This window comes from Chenopodium album, chromosome 14 (assembly GCF_948465745.1).
Source record: "Chenopodium album chromosome 14, dcCheAlbu1.1, whole genome shotgun sequence".
In the NCBI taxonomy this organism is placed as follows: domain Eukaryota; kingdom Viridiplantae; phylum Streptophyta; class Magnoliopsida; order Caryophyllales; family Amaranthaceae; genus Chenopodium; species Chenopodium album.
This window is the reverse complement of record NC_137847.1, coordinates 48,074,084-48,083,925: the sequence shown is the minus strand read 5'-3', so window position 1 is coordinate 48,083,925 and position 9,842 is coordinate 48,074,084. Positions and strand designations below refer to the sequence as shown.

Sequence of the window (9,842 nt, the reverse complement as noted above, 5' to 3'; positions counted from 1 at the left end):
ATGTTTGACCCTCTAATTTAAGGATTGTGTGTTCCGGTACACATCTGATTGTGTCTCCCTAAAAACCAAATCCGGTGATGAATACCTTTCATGTATTTGATTATCGAGTAAGGTGAAATGTTGAAGAGTCTCGTGAGTTTCCCTTTTCTAGCCTTTCTTTTAAATGTTTTAAATAAAAATAATTCATTTCGTGTCCTTAAAATCATTCATTTCGTGTCCTTTTTTAAAAATCGTCCAAACGAATTTATTTTAGTCCATAATCTGGGTTCAATAATTGTGTATTTGGATAGGGCTTGAAAATAGTTTTCCAACGATATATTATAAGCCCAAATCTACAAATTTTTACGTACACCCCACGACAGGGAACACTGCCTGCACCCCTCCACCCTCCGCACGTGTTCCGCCCTCGCTCCTTTTCATTTACGAATTTTCTGCAAATTTTTATAAAATATTCATTTATGTATTGGTAAATGTTCATTTGTGTATCATAAGATGTTCATTTTCATAACAAGGAGTTTTTTGTAATTGTTCCATAAACATGAAATTGCATTTTTTGACACTGATGTAGGGGATAGGTTGGCAAATAATAATAAGTAATAATTTGTATTGAAACAATATATATATTTGTTCGAGCTTAAATTTTTTTTGATAAGTGATATGTAACTGAACATTTTTTGTTTTGACACTGAACATTTACCTTTTTGAGTATGAACATTTTATTGTATTTCATTATAACTGTTATGTAATTGAATATATATATATATATATATATATATATATATATATATATATATATATATATATATATATATATATATATATATATATATATATATATATATATCAAATACCCTTTTAATAAACATGCGAACTCCAGGTACTGTTCCTTATGAATAGTATTTGCTGATGAATAGTGCGATTCCTCTTTTGCCATTGGACTTATGTTTTGCTTTGTTTTCAGTTGGGCTGTTATTGTGGGCCTTTTCTTTTCGGTGGGCTGTTGTGTTCTCATTTACAGCCTCTATTTCTCTTCCTCTTAATTTGCTTTTTCCTTGAAGAAATAATCAAGTTCTTTGGTATTATTGTTTTGCTTTTCCTAGTTTTCCTCTCATCCTCTTATTTTGCCTTTTCCTTATTAATTCATATCTGACGTTGTTTGAGATCAGTTCTCTTTATTCCATTGAAGCGCAAGCTGAGCTTTCTCCTCCATCAAATCTTATTGAGTTAGATTCAATCATCTAATTTCTCTTCTCCTTCTGATTCACTTTCTCTCTCCTCTGAAATTAAGTTGTATCCAAAATTAAGCTTCACTTTCAACACTGCGTCTTCTTCAATTCAATGTTTACATAATTATTTGTCCAATTAAGAAGCCTTCTAATTTAGGAATTCCCAACTCTGTAAAAAGTTATTTAACTACTTCATGTACCTCCATTCAAGTATACTCTCAATTCTTCATCAAAGCGTCTTCTGAGCTTCATCTCCCCCATCAGACAGGATTATGAAATTCTGAGGTAATTTGTCCGTTTTAATCAATTATCAAATTTCAATTTCACAAGCTAGGGTTTCGTACATCAATTTTTTTTTTTTATTTTACCTCAACATGCTTTCAATTCGATTTTATTTTCGTTATTCTACTTTAATTAGGGTTTTAGTGAATTGGGGAAATTATCATACGAAAGAAAATTTAAATAGGATATAGACTTAACCACTGTTGTCAGTTTTATATAGTACTAGGTTTAGTTTTTACGTGAGTTATTTGATTTTGGCTTTAATTGATGAGCTGATTTTTTTATTTTTTTTATTTTTTATATTTCCATTGAAAAGATAGGTTAATATTCAGATTATTTTGTATTTGAATTGAGTTTGCGTAGAATTGAATTTTGGAATTGAAAGAATGAAAGGTTGTGTTGTATGTCTAGAATAGGTTTTTTTTTTTATTTGAATTGAAAATCTGGTGGAATTCGGTTTAATGGAAGGCTGTTATTTGGAAATTGAGCTATGTGAATCAAGCTAATGGGATTATGTGGAAATTTATGCTGTCAAGTTGAATTAGTGTGCTTGGTTTTTTTTTTCTGGTAAAAAAAAAAAAAAAAAAAAAAAAAAAAAAAAAAAAAAAAAAAAAAAAAAAACCTAAGCACATTAATTTAGCTTGGTTCTTTTAGTTTTAATTTAATTGCTTGATTTATCAGGAAGTTGAGGGGAACTAAAACCCAGTGTAATTAGATAAGTGATGTGGGTGAAATTAGAGCTTGGGTTTCTATGAATAAGGGGTAAGATTATAATATTTTGGCCTAAAGTTTTTTTTAAAAAAAAAAATCATGAAAATCTGGAGTTTTGGATGGAAATTAAAACAGGAATACAGGATTCCAGAAAATAAATAGGAAGGTAGGAGGGAGAATGACTATGGACAACAAAAAACATCACAAGCTTAAAACCGAAATTTCAGCTCATTAGTATATTTTTTTTTGGTGGTTTTGAAGTTCAAAACTTAAGCTTAATTGCTGTTTTGCAGGATCTTGAATTCTTGCAATTCCACCCAACTGGTATGAGTGGTATCTATGGTCCTGGATGCCTAATCACTGAAGGTTGATTTTACTCATACAATACATTTGTTCTTTTAATTTTGTTCTTTAGTCTAATGATTCTAAATGAACTTTGATTAATCGTAATGATCTGTAGAAGAAAATTTTGTAGGTTATTCCGGAGTATATTCTTTTTCTTTCATGATACCTTTTGCTGCTGCTTAGTTCTGGAATTTTTTCTTTAGAAGTGATCTTTAATATAAAATTTAAAATTTAAATTTAGAAAAAATTTAATAAGAATGAGTAGATAAACATTGGTTATGAGTAGTTGATTTCAATTGTTGTCATCCTTTGCTTTGAGGTAGTTTATTTGTATAACTGTAGTAATAAACTGTACAATTTATTTCTTGAATCAGATATTGATACAGGACGAGACTAAGAAAGTCAAGGGCTTTTCAGCAGAGACAACACCACCCTTTAGAGAAAGACTTATGATCTTAGGACGTCTAGCAAATGAAGAAGATCTCAGTCTGAGACTCTAAATGTAATAGAGTCGTAGAGAAGAGCTAGAATGCGTACGATGAGAAATTTGTCCTGTCAAGCCCTAAGCATGAGTTTTACTCAGTAAGAAAATTTCGTGTTTTCATAACTATAATATAATCTGAGCATTTAAATCATATGCTATGAAGATTATGGTTTTCTAATCTTTACAACTCGTTTTATTAAATATGACAACAATAGCTACTGTGCTTATGAACAGTACCGCCCTTATGAACAGTAATGTAAACACTGTTGAAAATAAACAGTGGTCTTCCTGTTCTACCCTTAATTTTTAAACACTTGCTGCTTGCACTCCACGTATCCAATTCTTCATCAGTCTCTCTCTCTCCTCAATCTCAATTCTTCACTTAATTCTACCACCAGCAACCCTTACCCTTCCATTCCTTCAATGTCGACTCCTTCAATTCTCTGTTGAAGTGGCCTCTTAGCTTTCTCTCTTCCATTGAAGTTGTTTATGAGGTATGCTATTAATTATATAATAATCATCAAATGTCAATTCTACACTTTTGGGGTTTTCGCTAATTTAATTGTCTATTAGTCAAATATCTGTGGAATTATCGTTAAATTTTAAAATAAATAACCTCCAAATCGACATCAATTTTCAAAATATCCGTGAATTGTTGATCACCCAGATGAAAATTTGACGAACTCGAAACCCGGCTTTGAGTCCAAACTTGAAAGATGAACAATCTTCTCGATAATTCTCTTGTAGGTACGAAGTACGATCTTCTTATTCACTTGTTCTTTCAATTTCTTCAATTTTTATGTATTTTACTTGCTCGTGAAATGATGAAATAGGTATTTTGTTCCGGATTTTGGAATGTAATTGAGTTCGAATTTTGATTTTTGATAATTGTTTTTATGATTAAATTTATAGATGAATGATCAGAGATCTACTTGTGATGATAAAATAATCTTTTGAGAGTAATCAATTTTCAGTTTGGTTTTTGAAGGCATTTCTTGTTTTGGGTAATTTGCCATTTGGTTTGGCAGCAATAAGCTATGCTGATCTAAGCCTCCTCTGTCAATTTTGTTTTAATCAGAACTCATTATTTAACATGATAGAAATAATTCGATGATTTGAAGATGTTGAGATGGACAAATTTTAGGTTCAGGTTGTTGGGTTTTTTGAATTGCTGAGAGTTAGATGGCAAAGTTTGATTCTTTATGTTTGATATTGATGAACAGGACTAGAGAAATTTCTGTTTCATTTCACTTTAGCTCTTTGTTCAGTTTATTAGTTTCTGTTGTGAGTCTTGTAACACATAAAAGCAGTCGAATATGGTCTCACACAATACTGATGATCAACAATTCAACAACACCTGTGTGTCTTGCCTTTTGTCCTATTAGTAAAACAGATAACTAAATAGACTGATAATCAGCAAGTCTTTCTTTTTTGTCTTGTCAATATAACAAAGAACGACTATAAGTTATTCATCTCATTGTTCACAGTCCATTTTTGGACAGGGATTAAGTGGGGAAAGGATTTATTCAAGCTGTGCTTAACAAGAGCAAGCTAGGTAGATAATTACCACTCAATATAAAAGTAAAACCTTTACCAACACATGAACTACGTACCTAGGTTGACATAATTCAACCATTAGCTAAAAGTTTGGATGCAACACTTGCTTTTTAAAGTACTATTACAAATTTCTTGATTCTAGCTTTTTGAAGTACAATTAAAAACTTCTTGATGCTAGATTTCTAAGTTGGGATTGATTTGTTGCTTGATTTGATTTAGATTGATTTGGGGTTTTTGTTGTTGTTGCTTTGAAGTTGACAAAGTTTCTAGATTTGTGCTTTTTTGTTAGATTCAGATCTTTTAACATTTAACAGATTATTTAGTGGATTTGGTATGGAGAATTAGATGTTTAATTCTTAATTCAATGTTCTGGGTAAGGTTGACTATTGAATTGTTTAGTTTGTGGCATTTTGTGAAATGGAATGAATGTGGCAAAGTAATGTAAGTTTGATACATTTTCTTTATACTATCCTCTTCATTTCATAGGATCGCTATATTTATTTTTGGGTTTTCATTGTTGTTTAATATAATAATTTTGATTGGAGTTTTAGGTATTTTATTTGTTATTTGATTGATCAATAAAGGAGTAGGATATGCGATATTTGTATTGAAAATCTTAACTTGAATGTATTGAAAATCTTTAGTCCAATATATTTATTAGTGGTGTTCTTTGTCTGTGATTGGGTTTGGCTTGGCAAAAGTATGGCAAGAATAAAGGTTTTAGTGGTGAAAAGGAGGGTTTAGAATTAAAATTGTTTTTTTTTTTAAATTTCTTACAGAATATCAATTTCATAATACAGTTTATTGATAATTTTTTTTTTCTGTATTTGGGATTCTTCTAATTTAATGTGGAGAATTGAATTACTTAAGTTTACAACTAAGAGTATGTTGTTAATTTAGTTGTCGTCAATATTAGGTTTAGGCTTTGTAATATGATTTAGTTTTTAAGATTGTCCAATTTTCAGTCGATTATCAATTTCATACTCTAGGTTCTTGAAAATATGGCTTCAAAAAAAAGGTTCTTGAAAATACAGTCACTTTAGGGAGCAAGAGTGGGAGGAAAGAAAAAGTGAGCAAGAGTGGGAGGAAAAAAAAATACCAATATTATTCACTGACAGCTTCACTTCTCTTTCATAATTGCTTTGCTTCAGCAATATACCAACTGTTTTCTCAAGATAATCTCATAGGAACATGGTTGGAAATTTGGAACTGTATATTAGGCAGAGTTCCCTAATGTGGAATAGAAATTTGGAACTCTTATAATTAATTCTGTACATGCCGATGCAGAATAGTAATTTACATGGAAGACCCGGCAGGACACCCAAATAGCAAGAAAGCACAAGATAATGATGTATGCTGTAGAAGAGTAATAAGTAATACTTCGTACAATCTTATTAGCTGTCAGGTTAATCCTTTCCATTTAGCTAATTTTTCAACAACTTTTGCTAGATGGAGCATTGAAGAAGTGAGGACAGAGGTAAAACAAATGAAGAAAATGAGGAAGAAGAAAGTAAGATGAACTTCTCTAGGTCGGACTATTTGAGGCTTAGCATTGCTCGTCTTCATGAGGAAATCAAGGTATATCCTAGCATTTTCCCTAATTTTCCCTTCTTCGATCAACATCATTTCAACCCTAATTCTTAATACAGATTCGACACTCACGAATTTCTCAATACCACCTCCAGATTTTGAGCTTTCTTCTCGTTGAAGCTTAATCAGAGCTCTCCAATGAAGGCTTGAGGGGTACTCTGCGTTTTATATCCTCCATTAAAGTAGCTTCTTGAGGTAAGATGTTTAATCATTTTTAATAATCATCTAATATCAGTTCGAAAATCTAGGGTGTATCTTTAATTTGTTTTGGTTGATCTTATGGAGTAATTTTCTCAAATTCGATTACTGAGGTAATTTCAGATTCTTTTTGGGTTTTAAGTTCTGTTTATTTTGATGGGTTTTATTCATAATTAGGGATCGTGATGGGTTTTGCTGATAAATTTGTGATTTTTGTGAAATTTTTTGCGGTCTAAATTTTGTTATTAGAAGATTTATAAGAGGATCCAAATACAATATCAGACTGACAGCTAAATACCCCCATACAGCAAAGTGTATATCACTTCACATGTGCCTTAAAGCATGCCATCTTATCTGCTCAATCTTTTTCCAAACGAAGACCTAACTACGAGTAATTCAATTCTCTAGCCAAAGCAATGGTGATGTCTTACAATAGCAACCAAAACTCTCAATTTACATCTAGCCTACCCACTACTGCAAATTTGCAATACACTTTATGATAGCCCAACAATCCTAGCTCATCAGACTCCTTTTTAGTCAAAACTGACAAAGTGGGATTTTCCTTGGAGGTGTACCTTCATGGATCTAGAGAACCATTAACAACAAAGAGAGAAAGCAAGAGAGAGGGATGTGGAAGTGAATAATAAAAAGAGAGAGAACAGGCTACAAGGTAGAGTTCTAGAGAGATGATAAACAAGTAGGTTGTTATTATAGGAATCAATAGTAAGAATAGAAAAAGAAACATCTTAAACATTTTTCATTGGCAAGTAATCTATAAGATATTTCAGAACAAATTCCTACCGTGTTTGATCAAACAAAGTAACTCTCTTTCTTCTCTTCCTCAATTTTTAAAATAGATTTCAAGGATCAGTGCTCATAGGTCGATGTATCCCTCCCTTATTTGCTCTGATTATTTATCTTCTTCAATTAAAGTTTGTTACTTAAAGGACTTGTACATTTAGTGGGAAGGTATGCTTGCTTCCTTTAAGATTTTTTTTTTTTTTTTTTGAAAGAATGCTTGTTTTCTCGTTGCTTAAATTCTAGCCCTTCGATGTTTACTTTTGATTCTTTTTAGAAAAATATTTATACGTATTTTTGGGAGTATACAGTTGATGTCTACGAAAATATTCCCTAGACCAGTATTATGCATGGGGTTTTGTTGGCAATAAATAAAATAATTTGAAGGGGTTCAAAAGCGTTGAAACCACATGAGTTCACCGACTGGAGCATTTTGTGATGATTAATTTGCATGGGGTTTTTTTGTTTAGTTGAATTCATTATATGATTGGTTTGAGTAGTTGTAAATTGGTCGATGATGGTTGGTGCTTGGAGTGTAAAAAAGGATGATGAAAGATTTTATATGTGGATTAGTTTGGGAGTAGTGGTGCTTTTCAAAATATGTGGCATTATAGCAAACTTAATTGGAATTTCCACATTGAAAATCCATACTGTACAATTGAATATAACTTATATGCCTCAATTGTACTTATTATTTGATTATATCAACTTCTAATAAGATTAAAGTCAAAATATTTCGTAGATTTGAATACAAATAGTGACATTGTTTGGAAAGATGGATATAAATTTTACTATAACATTGAATGGAATAATAGACTAAGGCTGTTAAATTTGCTAAAACTTTTGAAAGTTTACACTGATCCCCCCATTTATGGAATATTAAACTAATGCTCACCATCCCATCTCATTTATCGACATAAATTCTCAGGTATTTTTAAAGATATTTTTGAACGTTTTCGAGGAATTCTTATGAAGGAATGATTGAATGAAGGGTACAACTTCTGAATTGAAGGTCTGTTTTCTGTTGGAAAGGCTAGATTTCAGGTTTGGTGTTATATTTAACTTATGATGGCCTTTTAAGTTATTTCAATTCTAAATAACGCTGTAAGTATTGCTTCTGATGTTGTTTGGATCTGCAGGATCATCTAGCTATCATCTAGCTACCAGGCATGGACTGAATCTAGATCTTGTGGATCTTGAAGGTCAATTCACTTATTAGCTGCCATGGAAGATGAGATAGATCTTGAGACTGATCTTGGTATGTAAACTACTCTTGACTTCTCACTTTATTTATTTATATATACAGGATCTTTTGAGTCCAGCCTCTCCCTTGACTCTTCTATTTATTCATAAATGATGAATCATGCATCACTATGCCCAAATAAATGGTTTTCATCATTGATCTAATCGGGTCAGTTTTAGATCCCATCCTGAATATCATTGGATAATGTCGAGTACTGTGATCTTTGGGCAGTAGAGATCATGTTATATTTTTGTCAATTTAAAGTACCTTTGTGGCTGTATTGGTGTCACGATATTTAAACTATAATTTCCTGTACTGTGAACAGGCTCCAGAAAGAGCAGAGCTCTGAAGATGAGGAAACTTCCAAAACTGGTGTCGTAAAGTCTCTGGCATTTCAGTGGACGATTGTGAAATTAGAGCTACCCTTGAAGATATGGCAACAATCTAATACAAGTGGTTTTACCCTGCAGGTGAATTCGAGCTCAAATTATAGTTGACGACAAGTATGTAAGGTTGGCAGTTAATAGTTGATGTAAAGTATTGCAGCAATATATAAACCAGAGGATACAGTAGAAATTCACAAAGCAACCTTATGTGCATGCATGAGATGAGTATTCTTTCCTCTGGAATGGGAATTTTAATTATAAATTATAAGAAGCATTTTCTAAACAATTTTGTACTAGAATTGAAATTTCGTATTGATGATTACATTGAACATTGAGAAGTAATTGAAGATGAAATTCAACATTTATTGTTAAGATCATGTTATCTGTTTATCACGTCAAAGTACCTTTGTTTCTATATGGGTATGTTTCCTATGTATGAGGAACATATGGAATTCTGCTTATAACTGGTACTGAAGATGAAATTGCCAGTACTGGTGTTGAAAAGTTTCCAAGAGTCTAGCATCTCAGTAAACGCTTGTGAATTTAAGATTATCCACGAGGACAAGGTGAGATTATAAGATTGTTCAACTGGTCTACTTATAATATGAACAAGCTGTCAACATCTGACTAGGTTTTGTCCTGCAATTAAATTGGAGCTCTAAATCAATAGACTAAAGTTGATGGCATGTAAGGTTGGCAGCTTAACATTCCATGCACAACCAGCTACTTAAATATTAACTCAACCAGCACCTTACTCCAAAGCACTCTTAACCAGCAAACCACTATAAACAATAGGGTTTTACATAAAAAACACTAAGTAAATCAAAATTAAACATTTACATAAAAGAGATGAGATACAGACAAAACTGGAACATTATAAAATCTTCCTAATAACACAAAAAACACTAGCCTTACATTATGCAGCAGAACATAAACAACTTGAATAAATGCTAAACTTAATTAGTTAATTAGCATGATACAACTTTGTCTAAATAATTCACAATATTCGATTTCATTATTAA

At 31.7% G+C, this 9,842-nt stretch overlaps 1 long non-coding RNA gene across 8 annotated transcripts; it reads left to right on the top strand.

Annotated features, from left to right (window-relative positions):
• Nucleotides 1–1,086: 1,086 nt before the first annotated feature.
• On the top strand, nucleotides 1,087–9,192 carry LOC145577390 (uncharacterized). Of its 8 annotated transcripts, none has more exons than XR_014098781.1 (10): nucleotides 1,087–1,511; nucleotides 2,513–2,585; nucleotides 2,939–3,146; nucleotides 3,716–3,795; nucleotides 5,893–5,978; nucleotides 6,055–6,183; nucleotides 6,291–6,390; nucleotides 8,120–8,235; nucleotides 8,331–8,449; nucleotides 8,760–9,192. It is a non-coding gene; the product is annotated as an uncharacterized LOC145577390 (long non-coding RNA). The 8 variants fall into 8 exon arrangements; XR_014098779.1 differs by having other exon boundaries at nucleotides 2,939–3,542; XR_014098785.1 differs by lacking the exon at nucleotides 3,716–3,795 and having other exon boundaries at nucleotides 5,893–5,956.
• Nucleotides 9,193–9,842: the final 650 nt, after the last annotated feature.